Consider the following 16,311-nt stretch of genomic DNA (forward strand, 5'->3'; position numbering starts at 1 on the left):
GAATAGACCAACTGACTGATGCAAACTGAATAGACAACTGAATGATGCAAACTGAATAGACCAACTGAATGGTGCAGACTGAATGATGCAAACTGAATAGACCAGCTGAATGATGCAAACTGAATGATGCAAACTATGGAAATACAGTATGTTCTGCATAGACCAACTGAATGATGCTGTGGAGATAATACTAGAATATAAAACAAAGGCACTTTCAATTAGTAAGCAAAATGCAGCAAGAGTGGACACAAACGTTGTTTTATCAGTTGAACATGTAAGCAGGAAATCAAAATATACAATATTTTTAATGTCTTTTGAAAGAGCTATGTCATTATTACATTTTGCATTGAAATCATGTTCAGTTGAATTGTTTTGTAAACACAGGATCGATATAAAGCATCTCTACCATTAATACTTTCAAAATATATTAAATGTTCAATTTTAGTAAGCTTAGAGCCATTGGTAAAATTATTTAAAATTTTCTAGGTTCCATTCTGGTAAAAAAAAATAATTGAGATTTGTCTTATTTCAGTGTGAAATTTCAAATCTTTAGTTTGTTTTGCTGTATAAAAAAAAAAGTTAAACATGAAATAAGCTTGGTTTAGTTCTTCCCCGGAAGTCAAATGTTTGTCTGAAATATTTAGTAGAAGAGTTCCTGTTACCTAGAACTGTTATTAGATGATGAACCAACTTGTGTAATCTGGTTACTTTTTGAAGTTATCCTAAAGCTGTCACTTGTACAAAAAATTTCTTTGTTTGACCCATACGGTGGTCTAGTGGTCAGATCATCCCCCTCGGATGCGGGAAGTCGCGGGTTCGAACCGTGGCCAAGTCATACCAAAGACTTATAAAATTGTACTAACGCTTGGCGCTCAGCATTAAGAGATTAGTTTTAGGACTGGTTGGCCTGGTGTTAGGATTATGTGACTGAATGGGGGACATGACGCTACATGTCTGCGGCATGATGTCCCGGTGCTAGACATCACTATAAACTGCCACACTACAGACATCGTAGCGATATGACTGAAACATTTTTAAAGCTACGTTAAAAATCCAAAGCACACACACACACACACGCACACATTCTATGTTTATATTGGAAAACTATTGTTTCTTAGGATGAATATAGATTTAGGCTACACATGATCAGATTTTTAAAAAAGCATGGATTAAAACTATGAAGAAAATGTAAAAATAGCAAAATTAGCAAATGATATCGTTAGGAAAAGTTATATTCCCTATTTTTTAATCGGGACGTTTTGCTTTCAATATATTCTGAATTTTCCCAAAATAATGTTTATACTTGTAAGTAAAATCTAATTGCAAAATAAGTAGACCCTGCTATGCCATCATAATGTTTTGGCTGATCATGATCTGTATCGTCTTTTCTACTGATTATGCTTAGCAAATTGCTTTGACCCATTTCTTGTGGCACATTATGCAACAACATATCTGGATTGTGCAGCATGCAGTTGGACTCGGCTTCTAAGTGAGAATACACGATTCATCAAGGGAGTCCATACAAAACAGCAGATAACATCATTTTGTTTATAGCCTTTTTGAGGTCATTAAAAAGGTCTATTTAGTTTTAATTAAACACCGTCCATGATGTTTTTCAAAAGTCTATGTAAATAAAATGTTTTTGACAAGAAAAAGAGGGAACGAGGGCGCATGGTGCAGAATCTGGAGATCATGGTGGTTAGAAATATCGTTATAATTGTTTGGAATGACTTGAAAAAGTGTTAACGTTTTGGGAGAATCCCTCCCCCTGACATTTTTATTGTAAGATAGGAAGCTAATAATGATTATACTTGTTCTAGACAGTGAAGCTGCCATACTCTACATGCAGGTATGGTTAAGCTAAAACACACTAGCTTGAAGAAAAAAGAAGAATTTACAGTACATGCAAGCTTTGTGGTTTTGCTACTTGAAAAGGGAACACTACACAGTGTACAAATGTAAAACAGAACCGCGTGCAAATGCACTACAGAATAATGCATAAATGCAATGCAGAAAATGTGTCACTGACCAAAACTTGCAAATATTGTTGCACAGATCTTGGTAAGTAGAACAATAATAAAACGTCATATTTGTTTTTATTCAACAAGAAAACAGATTTGCTTTAAAAGACAGAGTTGCATGATGATGATGATTGTTCCTAAATGAAAATGGTTCTCACTGAACATTTAATATGGCAGCCATCTTGAAAAACGTGTCCTTGCTACTCTATCTGAGTTAACGGTAATATCATCAGGAAGTTTTAATAAAAGACTTCATATGATGTCTAGTTGATCCAAAGCAAACTCTTGCAGATCTGACTTCCAATATGCTCACAGCGATATTGAAAAACTCTTTCTTGTTCTCCAGAAAGCCATATCAGCCTTGGGTTTTCTTCAGAATACTTCTTGTGATATCCGACCGCTCCGGTGGCCTAGTGGTTAGAGCGTCCGCCTAGGATGCGGGAGGTCGTGGGTTCGATCCCCGGCCGAGTCATACCAGAGACTTACAAAAATGGTACTAACAGCTGCCTCGCTTGGCGTTCAGCATTAAGAGGTTAGTGTTAGGACTGGTCGGCCTGGTGTCAGGATAATGTGACTGGGTGGGACATCATGCTACATGTCTGCGGCATGATGCCCCAGTGCTAGACATCACTATAAACAGCCACATTGCAGACATCGTAGTGATATGACTGAAAAATTGTTAAAGCTACGTTAAAAATCAAAATCACAAATCACAAATCTTGTGATATCCATTTGGTCCTAAATGAAACTGGTTGTACTACGTCATCTTATATGGCTAGGGCAGTGACCATCTTGAAGACCTTGTTATTGCTACTGCTTCTGAATGGATGGTCATATCAACAGGGTTCTCACGTTTTGTGCTGTCTAGCTGGTTCTTGATCTTCTGTGCAATAAGTTCATCACTGACGTCTTTTCTTTGTTTTGTCTTAATTAACAATTGTACAGATGTGACATCCTACTTGAGTTACCACAATATCTGGAGTCCAAAGCACTTGCCTTTATCAATTACTGCCATCTCACCTCTGTCTGTATGGATTCGAATCTTAGGGTTGGCCTGTATGAGAAAGCTTGCTGTTAGCTTCCTGTGGGTCGGTAGTTCTTCGGGGGTTTCCTGGTTCTTCCTCCACCAGTAATACTGGTCACCATGTATACCATGTGCTGAAAAATGGCATTAAGCCCACAACAACAACAATCACAGCAGTTATCTCTAAATCTTATCACTATGTCTCCTAGATGGAAATCAGATCAGAATTGGGTTTTCGGCAAAAGATTTCTTATTATGTCTGGTTAGTTTTAAATACAGTGGTGGTGCCAGTCTGACATTCAGTATGGCCACCATCGCTATCTTCAAACTTTTGTTGTGGCCACTCGTCCTAATTATAATATCAGGTCAGTTCTGAATGAAAATGATGGTAAAAATATTGCAGGCCACAACGCACGTGTTGAATATATTGTCACTAATTCTGAATGGTTGAATGATCATATCATCGTGAGATTTTCACATTGACCTTCTAATGGCGGAAGACTACATTTATTTTATCAGCATATCTTTATATTATGGTAGAGACTTAAAATATTAGTGGATTTGACATACAAACTGTCTGAAACCTTATTACAAGGGACACATTTTTGAGTCGGTTAGTGCTTCACATGGAATTACAAGTCCAAGTCATGGATGTAAATCCGGACAGAAATTCCGCCTTTCCTTCCCAGTTAAAGAGTAGTAACCTTTCAAAGCTGCAAAATAAGAAGTTCGTTGTTTCAACTTGATCTTTCATTCGGGGAGCCATGAGATGCACTTCACAATTACTTGTGAAAAAGCAAAATATATCCTGTTACATATGTAGTATATTAATGACATATATATATATATATATATATATATATATATATATATATATATATATATATATATATATATATATATATATATGATTAGTTCTTTGCGCTTTCTATACTTATATATCATGATATCATTTGGATAGCTTTAAAGATGATGTTGAAACTGTAGAGTAAAGATGTAATTGGTGTCTTAATTGTTACATCTTTTTTGTTTAAAAAAATATTTTACATATTGCGTAAAGCACATCTTCCTTTTTTAAGAAAAAAAATTAGCCTATTATAATGATTTCATAAATTAAGGAACACGGGTAACGTGTAATTTTTTGGAAAAGTCTGAGCTGTTACATAATCTGTGTGACATCAAATTTTGTACCATATAAGACTTGAGCTGAACTTGTTAACTAACCCCCATTGACGCGAATATTTTCATATTTAGACTTTTAATATTAAGCAACATGTTTCTGTTAGCAATGTTTGTTAATTAGTTCATTTCTTCCTGACGCTATTACAGTATGTTGTTTTTTTTCTTAAATCTCGTTACCTTGTACCAATATTTGTAATTATATGTTATTGTTCGTTATTCACATCATTCGATGCTTGTCAAGATTATTCTTGTTTGACCGCTTAACCTAATTACTGAAAGCAGAAACAGCTCAATGTCAAAATACCACCGATGTTACCATTACAGTGGTCATGCAGCTGAAGGGTGCCATTCAGCTCAAGGTAACTGCCTGATTATTACCGTATATAACAGTCAAGTGCAAATGTAGACTGCATATAACCGGATCAGCTGTCGCATAATTCGCCATTGTTTGGATTAATCAGTAGAATATAGACCCTAGTCTGCTGGCATATTATGCAAGACCCATCATTGCACTCATCCAAAAACTTGTATACATTTATTACCATGTGTATGTATGGATTAACATATGATAATGGATATTGCATTTTAACATAAGTTACCTTCCGGTTATGATGGGAAGATAATGACATGGAAGAACAGTTTCACAAATTAATGTACATGCATGCACTGGGAAGAACAAATTGTTTCCACGGATACTTGGCAAGGGCAGCTTGTAACAGTTACAAGTCGTGCTGATTATCTTACTTCTCAGTGGTTTTCAGAATTTGCGAGCTATAGAATACACGCTGAACAAGCCTTACAAGTCTCATTTTGTATTTAAAAATATAAATTTCATTGAATGTAAACTTTTAGTTGTACAAAATCTCGTGTGTCAAAGTTATCATTGTGTAACTGAACAATACTTAAAAGACTTTTGGAAGCGCCCCCCCCCCCAACCAAAAATTTCACTGTACCAGCACACAAAAGCCCACCACTACATGTTTGCTCCTCCCCCCAGACAAAAAGTATGCCGGCACCCCTGGATGAAATGAAGAATATATATGTAGTACTGTCGTTTTTGATAGCTAAAGGAGTTGTATGATTGATAAATGTGCAAGTTTAAGACCGTATACTAGATATCTGAAAGATGTGTTCTATTAATCAGGTATTCATTGATTTTACCATATACACCATTAAAATCGACTTTTTTCAATCAAATTAAATGTGTGAATTAATCAGAAAAGTGCTTAGCGATACAAATAATATTACACACTTGCAATAATCCAGTGTGGGGGTGTAGTGGTTGTCTAGGGGTGGGGTTCTTCTTATAGACTTTAACGAATTATGAGAAGTTCCCCTGGTCCTTATTCAGAAGGTTAATTCTGGACACTATATTATTTATTGACTAAATATATTTATGGCTACGAGCCCCCAGTCAGCAATGCCGACAGTTAAATTAAAAGAAATACAAAGATGAAATTTAAACAATAACAATTTAATAAATGAAATTTAAAAGAATTTAAAGTAATCAATGTCTCTCTTTCACCCAATGATCCCTTTGGTCATCATTTGAGTTCACAGTGTGAGGAGATTTTTCCCTTCTTGAGTGCTACTCATCTAAATCTCTTCGTTCCCTTGTCTTTCTCTCCTTTCGTGATCTCCACTTCCGCTTCCTCTTCTATTATCCTTGTTCCTTGCCGTTATCTTGACTTCCGGTTCCTCTTCTAGTATCCGGAACCCTTGACGGTATCCCTTGAGGTCACCCGAAATTCACTCGGTATCTCTCACCGTCACCCGAAATTCTCTGAACTTCTCTCGTCCCCCGAAATTCTCTGAGATTCTTTCGTCCCCCGAAAGCTTCCTGTTGAAAGGTATAATGCATTAGCATAGGGTTATAAAAATCTTCCCTCACACTACGTCACTGAACTGAACCATCAGTTTAAGGCGGGACATTTGGGTCGCGCATGCGCACACATCGAAATTCCCATACACTTCCGCCGCTTACAAAAATGGCGCCATAACACAATCACACAAAGGATTCAAATATCTACATACTGAGCCCTATCAGTATATACATACAAAATATTTCAAATATGATTGTACTAAAATATTACTACGATTAGTAATATGACTATCTATATATTTATATATATTTATATATTTCCTACACAAGCGTACCAAATCCACAATATTCACATTCAAATGGTGATAAACGGCAATCCGTTACTCAATGGCAAAATCTATCATTACGTAAACAAATTTCTTGTCTACCAAAATATAACTACGCAAAGAAATATTAATTCTTATAGCGGCTAGCGAGCAATACAATTCTTCACAAATACAAATCGTCCTTTCAAAAGGGCGTAAACGTAATAATCCACGAAATAATATGCACACATATTACTAGCGAAAGAAGAGAACATTTTCGCCTCACAAAATAAGGTGTACATAGTAACATTATGAATAATGATGCAACGAATCAACATCGTAATCAATCGTAAACAAAAGTACTAGCTAAAGTCATGAAAAAAATGCAAAATATTAAGGTCATAATTAACTATTCATACTTCAATACAAGTAAAATGTATACATACGACAAATTCTCTTCAATTAACAGCAGTCGTATCAAGCAGAATCAACGTAACATCAAACTTACCTGATCGAAGCTATTTCATGAATTTCCTAAATTCCGCCAATTTTTACGAATGGCTAACGGAGTGTGTGTCACTGCGACTCTTAAACACCAACTGACGAATTTCAGGCTTGTACAAGTCTTATTCCAGCTTCTCGAATCAAGTCCCACCTACAACGCATCCCGATTGGATGGCGACGGACTCTGGTCATTTGATCGAACTGTCAATCATAAAAATGTCAGTCTGTGTGTCCCCATGTACTGTCCAGCCTACCATTGTCGGCTTCCGGCTCTTTGAAGTTGTCTACGTCACGTGTTCCCATGTAGAAAGATTCCCGCCAGATTTCCACTCAAGAGCTCAAACAAAGACTGGGTTACGTAAGAGGATTAGCCAACTTAGGCACTTGGAAAAACAAAGCTTACCTGGCTCCACTTACAGACTTATAAATACATGTATAATACAAGGGGTTGGGGTAAAACATCACATCCCCCCACGCTTGAGAATAAAATCAGGATTTTATTCACTCAAACTAAAAAAGCAAAAGTGTTACACGATATAAAGAACAAAATCAGCAAAATGAACTAAATGCTAAACTGAGTATGAACACGAAAATATAACAAATGATCTATATCATTTCGGCGCTTCTACTCATGAAATCTGCGCCTACGTTTTCAGATCCTTTCACGTATCTGATCTGCATCTGGTACTGCTGTAAAACCAGCGACCATCGCATCAATCGACCATTGGACAACTTTGCCTGCGCCAGATAGGCGAGTGGTTGGTGGTCGGTCTCCAATATGAACTTACGTCCATATAGGTATCGCTCGAACCGTGATATGCCGAACACGATTCCGAGACATTCCCTCTCCGATACTGAGTAATTCTTCTCGGCAGCAGACAACTTCCGGCTGCCGTATGCGACAGGAAAAAGCGTCTTGTCATGCTCCTGGAGCAGTACTGCTCCCAGTCCCGTGTCGCATGCATCGGTGCGCAGAACGAATTCTTTATCCAAGTCCGGTAGACGAACAACTGCGTCGGATGTAAGTCTATCCTTTAGCGTTTGGAATGCGTGCTCACACGCATCTGTCCAAACGAACTTACTCGGGGTCCGTTTCTTGGTTAGGTCAGACAACGGGCCCGCAATCGCGCTGAAATTAGCGACATACCTCCGGTAATATCCGGCCAGTCCCAGGAATGACCTCACTTCCGTTTTCGTGGTGGGGCGTGCGGCGTTTCTCAACTGCTCCACCTTCGACTTCTCTGGAGACAGCGTGCCTTGGCTCAGGGTATGTCCTAAATAGTCTAATGTCCTGAAACCAAGGTGACATTTGGAAGGGCGGGCTGTCAAACCCTCCTGACGTAGCCGCTCCAAAACGTCAGCTAACAGAGCGAGGTGTTCACCCCATGTCTCTGTAGCTAACAAGAGGTCATCCATGAAGTTGTGGACACCCCTATCGCGCAAGGGCTCCAACAACTTCCGCATCATTCTGGTAAAGACGCTGGGTGCGTTTTGTACCCCGAACGGCATCACCAACCATTGGTATGTCCCGTCGGGAGTAGCAAAAGCAAGCTTCGGTCGGTCTTCTTTCCTTACCGGAATTTGCCAATACCCCTTGGACAAATCCAGTTTGGAAAAATGTTTCGCTTTCGAGACCGAAGCGAAGATATGTTCGGGGTCAGGTAGCATTTCAACTTGAAATTCTGTCACCTGATTCAGCTTCCGGTAGTCGACGCAGAACCGATGGGTGCCGTCCTTCTTCTGCACTAAGACTACTGGTGAGCTGTGCGGAGAGTCGGCAGGTTCGATTACTCCCAGAGCAATCATCTGCTCGATTTCTTCCCTTACAACTTGTCGTTTCGCGTGGGGCAAGGGGTAGGGTTTACGCTGAACTGGTCGGTCGTCCACCATCTTTAACCCGAACTCGACAAGCGTCGTCCTCCCGGGTTTTTCTGTTAGCACGTCGGAATATCCGGCCAGCAAGGTCTCTATCTCGTTCCGCTGCCCTTCAGTTAACATGGGGTCACACTCCACGTCCGACGGAGTCTCGGCCCTCGTTAATGGACAGCTCGGGACAGTGTTAGCACCTTCCGTATCGCCTTCGATATCCTCGGTGACTATCGCTGCGACAACAAAATCGCTGGCGGTCTCCCTTTCCCGGTACCTCTTGAGCAAATTGGCATGGTACAATTTCTCTTTCGTCGGTAGCTGTATCCGGTAGGTTTGACCTCCGACCTTCTTGGTGACGACGTATGGACCCCTCCAGGAAACTTGCAACTTGTTGTGTTCCTGGGGCAACAACAACAACACTTTGTCCCCTACCTCAAACTGACGTGGTTTTGCGCGCTTATTGTAATTTTTCGCCTGTTGCGCCCTAGCTCGTTTGAGATTTTCTTGCGCGAGAGAACAAACCTCTTCCAGTTTGTTGCGCAAGTCCGCGACGTACTGGTAGGTAGTGCGTACTTCCTCTACAGCGTGGTCGTCTGTCCACAGCTGTCTCAGTACGGCGATTGGGCCGCGTACGGTTCTCCCGTACAAGAGTTCAAAGGGAGAGAACCCCAAACTCGCTTGCGGTACTTCCCGGTATGCAAAAAGCATGGCCGGAATATACCGGTCCCAATCCTTGGGGCGGCCTTCGCACAATTTCTTGAGCGTGTTTTTCAAGGTCCCATTAAACCGTTCGACCAATCCGTTACATTGGGGGTGATACGGTGTAGTCGTGAGGTGTTTAATCGACATGAGACGATTCACCTCCGCCATCACACGACTCATAAATTGTGTTCCTTGATCGGTCAAGATCTCGTCGGGCACTCCGACTCTTGACCAGATCGCAAACAGAGCTTCCGCGACGGTTTCCGTGTCAATGTTACGCAACGCAACGGCCTCCGGATAGCGTGTAGCATAATCGACAACCGTTAAAATATATCGATTTCCGTGCGCAGACGCGGGTTTTATCGGTCCGATTAAATCCATGGCAACACGTCTAAATGGTTCATCGATAAGGGGCGTACTCCCCAAAGGGATGGGTCGCTGATCCGTTTTCGGTGCCATTCTCTGGCATTTGTCACAGGAGAGACAGAACCGTTTTACGTCTCCCTGGACCCCTGGCCAGTAAAACTCTTTTACAAGACGGTCACGCGTCTTAGCAATTCCCATGTGTCCACCCATGAGACTCTCGTGTGCAAGTTTCAGTACTTCGCAACGCTTTTCCTTTGGCACGACGACTTGCTTGAAGTGTTCGTTGTGTTTCCTGGCGTGGCGATACAAGATTCCCTTCTTGTAGACAAACTTCACCGCGCCGTTCGGAGTTTCCCTTTCTGTTCCCGCTTCTGCGTGTTTGTGCAACTGCGCCAGAGTTGCGTCCTCCTGTTGCAGCTTCCTTAACTCCGCTGGAATAACATTACTAACCGGTGTCGATGTAACTTGGATTGGCTTTTGTTTCGGCTGTCGACTCATGGCCCTGGTTTCAACAGCACTCACTGGCATAGGTGTGCAGGTTTCGGGGTTCGGCTGGGGTAACACATAACGGCAACCCAATATGACGTCATGTGATAGCCCCTCCAAGCAAGCAGCTTCAATTTTCCCCTTCACGTATGGTGAATCGAGGTCAATGACAGCTACTGGTAATGAGTCACGCGCGCAGTTCGCGTACTGAACTTCTATTACCTCCCCTGTATAGTCCTCCGGCTTGACATATTTCTTGTCGACAAGCGCGGGGACGCTGCACCCAGTGTCATACAAGATGGTGGCGCCTTCACCATTGACAGTTGCGGCCGCAAGGTTGGCTGGGTTGCGACTCGCTTCCGGCACACATTCCTTCTTAGCTACGACATTCACCTGGGTCTGCCTGCCCTTGGGACAGTCCCTGGCAAAATGCCCCAGGCGCTTGCAATTAAAACATGTCGGCGGCCCTCGCCGACTTGCAAGTCCTGGTTTCGTGGGTGAGGCCTGTCCAGGTCGATAGGCGGCAGCCCTACCTGTAGGTGCCCCTCCGACCTTCCCGTCGCCCTGACGGTTACGGACAGCCGGCTCAACCTCCCCCATACGACGCGACTCAGAGGGTCGGGGTCGGTCAGCAACCCCGGAACCTCCACTCTTCGAGTGCGCCTGCTCGTATCGCTCCGCCATGTTAGCGATCTCTTCGAGCGTCCGGTGTTCTCTTTCTGCTAAGAAAACTGTCAACTCGCGACGGTAAGTACCCAGGACATGTTCCTTGAGTATTACCTCGCGTAGCCCTTCGTACGTGCGTTCGACTTCGGCCATTTTCATCCACTTCTCAAATAAACCTCGAACACGGTTGTGGAATTGAGAGTGGGTCTCTGTTACCTTTTTCACCGAGTCCCGGAAAAGTTTCCGGTAAGTCTCGGCGGTCAGCCGATAATGGCAGAGAAGCGCCTTCTTGAGGGCAGTGTAGTCATCAGCCTCTTCTGCAGTTAAGCCGTGGTAGACTTCCCGAGCTGCACCTTGCAAAAAGGCTGAGACACTAATGGCCCAGTGCTGTTCAGGGACCTGATGAGCGCGTGCGAGTTTCTCAAACTGGACGAGAAAATCGTCAATAGCCTCCTCCCTATCATTGAAGCGTGACATGTTGATCTGGACTATCCGGTGGTCGATGAAAGGTCGGCCGGTTGTTCCAGAGCTTGTACTGGCGTCGTCCCGTCCGTTGGTCCTAGCTTCAACTCTGACCTTTTCCATCTCCAGAGTGTGAGCGAGTCTGGCTAGCTCCAGCTCTTTCTGGGCGTCTCGGTCCGCTGCTATCTTGGCTAACTCTTGGTCCGCTGCTATCTTGGCTAGTTCTCTCTGGGCTTCTCGGTCCGCTGCTATCTTGGCTAGTTCTCTCTGGGCTTCTCGGTCCGCGGCTATCTTGGCTAACTCTTGGTCCGCTGCTATCTTGGCTAGTTCTCTCTGGGCTTCTCTTTCCGCTGCTTTTTCGGCCTTCCATTCCTTGATCCTTTCTTCTACAAAGGTTGCCAGGCGATCTCCCTCGTATCCAAGATCTTCCGACCCCATGGCGCGGTATTCCTTTATCATTTGTCGTTCGGTAGCCATTATACTAATGTAAAGTGATACCTTGTCTCAAAATTCAAACAATATACAGATATTTGTAATACCAGTTTAAATACTTACCTGTCGACAACAACTAGTTTCGTTCAGGTAAGATATTTGTTCGATATCTGCTTCACACGTACTGCTATGAATGGAAGATCTACAAAGCCTGCACATATGACAATAAAAATACAAGATGAGAAAATCACAAAATTTCAAATACAAAGAATGGAAAATATCTCACACTGTTCACTAATACTTCTACCAATAACTTTAAGTCCCAAAATAATATATATGTCTAATTCATATCCCGGACGAAGCGCCCACTGTGGGGGTGTAGTGGTTGTCTAGGGGTGGGGTTCTTCTTATAGACTTTAACGAATTATGAGAAGTTCCCCTGGTCCTTATTCAGAAGGTTAATTCTGGACACTATATTATTTATTGACTAAATATATTTATGGCTACGAGCCCCCAGTCAGCAATGCCGACAGTTAAATTAAAAGAAATACAAAGATGAAATTTAAACAATAACAATTTAATAAATGAAATTTAAAAGAATTTAAAGTAATCAATGTCTCTCTTTCACCCAATGATCCCTTTGGTCATCATTTGAGTTCACAGTGTGAGGAGATTTTTCCCTTCTTGAGTGCTACTCATCTAAATCTCTTCGTTCCCTTGTCTTTCTCTCCTTTCGTGATCTCCACTTCCGCTTCCTCTTCTATTATCCTTGTTCCTTGCCGTTATCTTGACTTCCGGTTCCTCTTCTAGTATCCGGAACCCTTGACGGTATCCCTTGAGGTCACCCGAAATTCACTCGGTATCTCTCACCGTCACCCGAAATTCTCTGAACTTCTCTCGTCCCCCGAAATTCTCTGAGATTCTTTCGTCCCCCGAAAGCTTCCTGTTGAAAGGTATAATGCATTAGCATAGGGTTATAAAAATCTTCCCTCACACTACGTCACTGAACTGAACCATCAGTTTAAGGCGGGACATTTGGGTCGCGCATGCGCACACATCGAAATTCCCATACACTTCCGCCGCTTACAAAAAATGGCGCCATAACACAATCACACAAAGGATTCAAATATCTACATACTGAGCCCTATCAGTATATACATACAAAATATTTCAAATATGATTGTACTAAAATATTACTACGATTAGTAATATGACTATCTATATATTTATATATATTTATATATTTCCTACACAAGCGTACCAAATCCACAATATTCACATTCAAATGGTGATAAACGGCAATCCGTTACTCAATGGCAAAATCTATCATTACGTAAACAAATTTCTTGTCTACCAAAATATAACTACGCAAAGAAATATTAATTCTTATAGCGGCTAGCGAGCAATACAATTCTTCACAAATACAAATCGTCCTTTCAAAAGGGCGTAAACGTAATAATCCACGAAATAATATGCACACATATTACTAGCGAAAGAAGAGAACATTTTCGCCTCACAAAATAAGGTGTACATAGTAACATTATGAATAATGATGCAACGAATCAACATCGTAATCAATCGTAAACAAAAGTACTAGCTAAAGTCATGAAAAAAATGCAAAATATTAAGGTCATAATTAACTATTCATACTTCAATACAAGTAAAATGTATACATACGACAAATTCTCTTCAATTAACAGCAGTCGTATCAAGCAGAATCAACGTAACATCAAACTTACCTGATCGAAGCTATTTCATGAATTTCCTAAATTCCGCCAATTTTTACGAATGGCTAACGGAGTGTGTGTCACTGCGACTCTTAAACACCAACTGACGAATTTCAGGCTTGTACAAGTCTTATTCCAGCTTCTCGAATCAAGTCCCACCTACAACGCATCCCGATTGGATGGCGACGGACTCTGGTCATTTGATCGAACTGTCAATCATAAAAATGTCAGTCTGTGTGTCCCCATGTACTGTCCAGCCTACCATTGTCGGCTTCCGGCTCTTTGAAGTTGTCTACGTCACGTGTTCCCATGTAGAAAGATTCCCGCCAGATTTCCACTCAAGAGCTCAAACAAAGACTGGGTTACGTAAGAGGATTAGCCAACTTAGGCACTTGGAAAAACAAAGCTTACCTGGCTCCACTTACAGACTTATAAATACATGTATAATACAAGGGGTTGGGGTAAAACATCACATCCAGCTAAATCCAGATTTGAATTCTGCAACTTTTGATCATGAGCGGTTAATGAACAGCGATTAAATAACGTCATCACCACGACTTGCCCACATGCATTGCGGTGATCATGGCGGGAGAGCCAATTATCACTGGGAAAAGTTCATTGGCTGACAACTGCTTTGCGACAGGTGCTGTTACAGATGTTTTCACGGTAGCCCTGTGAACTTTGATAAATTAATCGTATTTAGCGTATAGCGACAACTGGAGATGTATGATAACACGCCTGCAAAGTTCCACATAAAATTAGTTTACTTGGTTGCACTTTCTCTTTATTGGTCTTTTCGTTTTTTTTTTTCCGTCATGAAAATGAGCAATTAATTGTCACAATAACTGAGTCGCGTAAACATGCCGTTAGCAGTATCGTAACATGTATCGAGCCTTGATCTCTGTGGAAAGGTTAATTAGCAATCAAAAGGCAGGACGACATTATTAGTCAATAGCATTTCTTGCAAAGTGTTTGCACGGTTTCCTTGCAGAGAATATATATATATTGCAGATCTTGCATACGAAACGGACGATATTGGGGGTGGGGTGGGGTCGGGGATTGTTACCTCAGTACAGAGCATGACTTAGTGTATATAATAGAAAACTAGTTTCAGGGACGTGAACAGACAATAGATTATGATATTACGTTTATATGATATTAATCTAAAAAGTGTGGACTTTACTTTCGTTGCTTATTTATAAGAAGTTAGCATATTGCATGGTATCGTTTCTGAATCGGGTCGTTCTGGACTGCTATTTTTATACCGCAGTGTGACCTATACATGAATGAATGGATTTAATACACGAAGTGAAACAAAGATGCAAATTCCTGGTGTAGTTTTGTCTTTGTTTTCCTGTTAATCTTAGTATGTATGTATGTATGTATGTATGTATGTATGTAGTTTTGTTTATTATTCAGTTCACTGAACAGTTCCGACTTACTGGCGATATGTCGGGGTCTCGGGTGACCGAGTAATCTAAGGCATCGACGGCTCATTTCTGTCCGTGTGGGTTCGTGTCTCAGGTTCATGAGAAAGTTTGCCGGTAGCTTTCCTTGAGTCGGTGGTTTCTTCGTCCACCATATATACTGGCCGCTATTAGTCTTATCATCTACTGAACAATAGTGTTAAACCTAACTGACGACAGGTTACCCATTACAGACGGATTTGATTTGCAAATTATATTTATTAGAATGCGGTGTTTAGGCTCTGCCTCCCGATTTAATCCAAATTAAGTTAATTAATGGGTTCTCGATATCAAAAATACTTTCAGTGGCCAAGATGTATTCATAGCAATCACTGACATTTTTACAAGGATTAAAGAAGGTTATTCTAAAACCAGCCATGTGTATTCACAACTTATGGAGAGGTTGTATTTACTGATATGCGAACTTGCAAACGTACAATATAATGTCCGAACCTTATCGTGCAGATACTTGTGTTCATTTTGGGTAAGTTTTTTGACCTGGCCTCGTTTGGACTTGACACCTGCTTCCATTTAGCAAGTTACATTAAAGGCTGACAGTAAGAATTGTTCGTATTTACCGAGGTCACAAAATAAAAATAGGAGCGGGACTCCGAGTTTAGGTGATTGAAACCTACTCGGAAGAACAAACCTATAGAATACACTAGGAACTTAAAATACCCTGTCAAAACTTCATTAAATTTTTGAACGAAATTCTTTTTATAAACAACACATTGCAACGTATCGGGGGAAATCAGTAACACATAAAAAAATTTACTCTTTGGCTAGGTGGGGGATCTGTCTGGTGCCTCCCCCCATTTCCAAAAAAAAAAAGTATTTACTGTGCCATCCTATATATGGACATCGAAAGAAAAGATTAAATTGCGAAAATAAAAAAGTAACGTAGGGATAAATTATAGATTGCAGAGAGAGAGAGAGAGAGAGAGAGATATGAAGTGACGGATTTTGTTAACTGACTGTATTTACCGTGACAACTTTTAAGAAATAGTGAAAGAAAACTTCGAATCGCGAAAGACGAAATAAAGTGCCCCCCCCCCCGGAAATTCCACTGACGGTATTAATGGCAGACCCACGAATTAAATGCCAAAATACACAGTATGTATATTTGGGCATTATTTGACAGCTATAAATTTGTCAAAACTCATTCCAACAAAATATAAATATGTTCCTGAAAATAACTATATTTACAAGTAAATTTTAAGCTGCAGTTTTCAAGACAGTTTTTTTAATCAAATGACATTGTGACAGTTTTCCATCAG

General features: G+C 41.0%; 1 protein-coding gene and 1 non-coding gene across 5 annotated transcripts in view; both read left to right on the forward strand.

Annotated features, from left to right (window-relative positions):
• Positions 1-16,311, forward strand: part of LOC149784417 (protein PHTF2-like) — a 124,894-nt gene that overhangs the window by 9,192 nt on the left and 99,391 nt on the right. The window lies entirely within an intron of this gene.
• Positions 2,417-2,493, forward strand: Trnap-agg (transfer RNA proline (anticodon AGG)). Its single transcript has one exon. It is a non-coding gene; the product is annotated as a tRNA-Pro (tRNA).

The sequence above is a fragment of the Sinohyriopsis cumingii genome, chromosome 14, assembly GCF_028554795.1.
Source record: "Sinohyriopsis cumingii isolate HCF-2022 chromosome 14, ASM2855479v2, whole genome shotgun sequence".
Classification (NCBI taxonomy): Eukaryota; Metazoa; Mollusca; class Bivalvia; order Unionida; family Unionidae; genus Sinohyriopsis; species Sinohyriopsis cumingii.